We start from the raw sequence: 4,564 nt of genomic DNA on the forward strand, positions 1-4,564 counted from the left end.
AATAATATTTCAATACTTTCTTTATTGCTCAATATTATATATATACATACCATGGACGAGTGGTATTTAATCAATAACAACACTGCCACTGCTACTAGCCGAGGACTCGAACCCGTGTCGTTTTAGCACGTCTCTTGGAGAGAGAAAATACACGACGCGCTAACCGACGGGACCATCCAATCCTACAAAGATCATGCACCCAGCAGAGCTAGGTGTTTTACAAAGTTTTACAGATCTGCTGGATGCGCGATCTTTGTAGGATCGCTGCCTCAGTGGTAAGGTGACACGTACGTTGTGTTGTCTCTTGAGGCGGGACAGTGTGTCTTGGGGTCGAGCCCTGGCCTGCCTCAGTTTGGTAAATGATTCAAAATCACTTGTTTCGTGATTGCATTGCCATATAGACTGCTTGTTGAGGCGTGTATTCAAACAAGAGGAGGCTGAAATTAATCCTTGTGATACCACTGCTACGAGTGTCCTCGGATCACGAGAAAAACATTAAGCTCTGCTGGATTTGTGATCTATGTAGGATCACTGGCTCAGTGGTAAGGTGACACATGCGTTGTGTTGTCTCTTGAGGCGGGACAATGTGTCATGAGGTCGAGCCCTGGCCTGCCGCAGTTGGTAAATGATATAAATATATGCATAACAACCAAGGGGAGAGCTGATTGATAATTCTAGGCCTTTCGTGTTGCACTCAAAGCATCATCATGAACTTGCAATGTTGCGGAAAGGAGGAAGAAGTCCAAGCCTTTCCTGGATTGAGGCAGAGAGGCTGGAGGTAGGAAGTGCCCCCATGCATACCAATATACATAGCAAGAAAGATGGAATATTACAACATTAGAAGACAGCCAGCCCATATATATGTGTGTGTGTGTGTGTGTTAGTGCATTCCCAGGTAGAGGGTGAGTAACCAAGATAAGTCAAAAGTTTCCTGGTGTAACACGTATGAGTAACTCAACACAAGGCAGCTGGGAAAAGTTTGGCTACGAACATTCTCTCCTTGACTTAAAAATTTCCTTTCACAATCTCCCTTTTGCTTTGCGTTATTGAGGGTTTAATATAGAAATGAAAATATTTTTTGCTTAGATGTGTATGAATATATTTCATGAACTCAGAGCAAGTCATCGTCGATGGTGTTGAAACCAAATTAATTGATATGAGTTTTGAGTGTAGCAGTGTCTGGCAACTAGTTTAGGACTGGGTGGTGTCCAGGGTCCCTTACCTATATATACTCAGCAGGTGGTGTTACTGCCTCAGTCTTTTGTCATCCTCTCCAGCCATCAGTGCCAACATCATCAGGTACGCAGCCACACCCACTTTCCCTTTCATGTTCCTCAACAAGGATAAACAGCGTGCTGTTTCCAACTGTCTTACCCACTGCAGTGTCTAACCCGCTGCCAGACGTTACCTTCCCGTATAGAAATTTTCTTTTATTGATTTTGAAGTATTCGTATGTAAGCTTAATTTACATTTTGTTAAAGTAACATACATAAAATAACTAATATTCAAATTGACCTACTGTAATTGGTAGGGAAATAAATGTTGTAATTTGATTACTAATTGTTGAATATGGAGACTTTGAGGTAATCAGTCCCTCAGCTTGGAGATTATATATTTCTCTATCTTCTGCTTATATTTGTTCACTTCTTGGTGAACACCGACTTAATGAACAATTGAAAGCATTTAACCAGACTTCAACGTTCATTTTCTTACGCATTGCAGTGCGTCAGTTTCTGCACGATCTAAACCACTTTCGTATAAGTTATAGTTCCCTTACATCAGAAAATTGGTGATAATCACTTCCGAATTATCAACAGACAAATCAATATTTCTAGAAGGTATCTGAATAATGGTGTAAAAACATTCTTGATCCAAGGAAACGGAGCAACATTTACACAAATAACTCATAAAGCAAACAGATATTTCAATGAACATAGATAGTTTCATGTTAATTTTAAAGATAACTTCAAGATGAATTTGATTGTATTTGTTGTATTTTATTACCATTTAACAATAACTATAAAAAATATTATTTTAGGCCTTATCTAGTGATCAATGGTTATAATTTAACTAATGATAAATACAGGCAAATACAGTTATTTATTAATTTTGATCTTCTCATATTTTTTTTATCATAATTAAGCACATAAGTGTGCAGTTAGTAAATAATAATTTTAATGTTTATTCGTTATTCATTTATGTTTAATGCTAAACTATTTGATGAGAGTCAATATTAGAAGCTCTATCCTCCGTCATCTAATTCCAACTACATCTCTGACCAGTCAGACCAAAAAATGAAAATGAATATTTCTACATAAAAAATACGCAACAAGTGTTTAGTAAATATTACATCAAACTTAATGTAAGTGAAATATAATATGTGAGGTTCTTGTTCAGTACTGTTATAAATGTAAAGATTGACTTTTTCCAACCTTTCTTATGTCTAATTAGATGCTGCTTAGCTGTGACCCCGGGGTTGTGAGGTCAACCGGATGGTCAGTATATCAGTATCATCATCAGTGTCATCATCAGTATCATCGTCAGTATCATCGTCATTGTCATCATCAGTATCATCTTCAGTATCATCGTCATTGTCATCATCAGTATCATCATCAGTGTCATCAATTTGTTTCTCTTACATTGCAGTATGAGTCGCATCACAGTCGCCGCCGCTCTTGTAGTAATTGTTTGCTTCCTGCAACTATCAGAAGCCAACCCTCAACATGGCTTCCCTGGCAGCAGATACCCGGGTAGTGGTGGCTTTATTGGAAGATTTCCAGGAGGTGGAGGCATCGGGGGTAGATTTCCTGGCAGTGGAGGCATTATTGGCGGGGGCAGATTTCCAGGTGGTGGACACCATGGACATCATGGACATCATGGACATCGCGGATAAAGCCAAAGGAGACGTTGGTAGTCAAGGTGGTAATGAAATCGGTGGCTTTAAAGGATAGTAATGCGCTTCAAGAAACTGCCAACTCAGGACCTTTACTGAGTTTGGCAGGAGAGACATTCAGTCGAGGATTCTTCACCTCGGAGAACTTCCCTGACTTGGTGTTGATCAACAACGAACTCTTCACCATCAGTCCTGGTGCTGTAGCAGGTAACAAGAGCAGCACTGCTGCTGCTGTTTTTCCCATTGTAAATTCAGCCTAGTTGACCAAGAATGAGCCACGACCATCACCAACCTGGTCTACATAATGGCATATAACAAATTTGCTTTTCAATAGATATAAGCAAAACAGTTTAAAATGGAAAATGAAACAGCCCTTCATGAGCTTGTAATAAGTCTGCTAGTGAACCTTGTTTTAAGTAGCTTTTACTCATACACATTGTTCCTTTAAAAGGAATTCTAACTACATTGCTGCTTATTATTTACATTAAAAGCACAAGTTGTGTAAATTCAAGCTTGAACGTTAAGATTAAATTATTTTTATATGTTTCTTGAGTTTACATCAGCTTTTGTATTTTTTTGGTGATTTACTGAATATATGGCAATAAATATTTATTTTCAATATATCCTTTTAAATGTACCTACGTGTAAGCTGTGCCGCCAGCAGTTTTAAAACAATTATCTTTACCGAAAAATGTACCTCATTTGTCCCTTTGCGCATGGTTAAGCATTAATATGAACAATAAAATGGTATAAAATACCGACAGGTTGTTAGGTAAGACACATATGCAACAGTTAGGTATCTTTATTTCGAAACGTTTCGCCTACACAGTAGGCTTCTTCAGTCGAGTACAGAAAAGTTGATAGAAGCAGAAGAGACTTGAAGACGATGTAATCAGTCCATCACCCTTAAAGTTTTGAGGTGGTCAGTCCCTCAGTCTGGAGAAGAGTATTGTTCCATTGTTTCAGACAATGGAACTGTTGCATATGTGTCTTACCTAACAAGCATTAATATAAATTATACGAACTCATTACCAAATTGGAGAAATGTTTGGGGAAATTTTTGTCATTCTACTGCAAAGCGAGACATTGTGATACGGTTTAATTTATTAAAATGATAAACACCGTTTAAAGTAACGAGCATAGATAACTATAGTAACAATAGCCTGATGCTAGTGAAGCTTTATCATTTTTTTTGTACTCGGATAGAGTGACTGTTTTATTTTTCTTGAAATGCGAAGCTTCGTCGATGGTTCGAATGTGTGTGTATGTGTGCACATTGATCACGAGACACATGTTTTTTCCTTGAGTATTGAATCAAGATAATGATATAAACATGGATTTGTTTTCGTAACTAAGTGATTATTTTTTTTTTGTCTAAATCATGATATTGATCTTCTTTATAGAGTCTCATATTCGCAAAAAATGGGACGTCAGCAAACACTCCTGACACTATGTTAGACGATAGAATTATATATATATATATATATATATATATATATATATATATATATATATATATATATATATATATATATATATATATATATATATATGCATATGCAAAACAACCACTCTGAAAGAATAAAGAAATTCCAAGCGCTTTAGTGACTACTCACATTATCAAGGAACTATGAAAGTAAAGCATCCAAGGAAGCTATATAAGGGGTCTGG

At 37.1% G+C, this 4,564-nt stretch overlaps 1 long non-coding RNA gene across 1 annotated transcript; it reads left to right on the plus strand.

Annotated features, from left to right (window-relative positions):
* The first annotated feature begins 1,251 nt into the window (after window positions 1-1,251).
* LOC128699085 (uncharacterized) lies at window positions 1,252-3,512 on the plus strand. Its single transcript, XR_011393483.1, has 2 exons — window positions 1,252-1,299; window positions 2,647-3,512. It is a non-coding gene; the product is annotated as an uncharacterized lncRNA (long non-coding RNA).
* The last annotated feature ends 1,052 nt before the right edge of the window (window positions 3,513-4,564 follow it).

The sequence above is a fragment of the Cherax quadricarinatus genome, chromosome 54 (genome assembly GCF_038502225.1).
Source record: "Cherax quadricarinatus isolate ZL_2023a chromosome 54, ASM3850222v1, whole genome shotgun sequence".
Taxonomy (NCBI): domain Eukaryota; kingdom Metazoa; phylum Arthropoda; class Malacostraca; order Decapoda; family Parastacidae; genus Cherax; species Cherax quadricarinatus.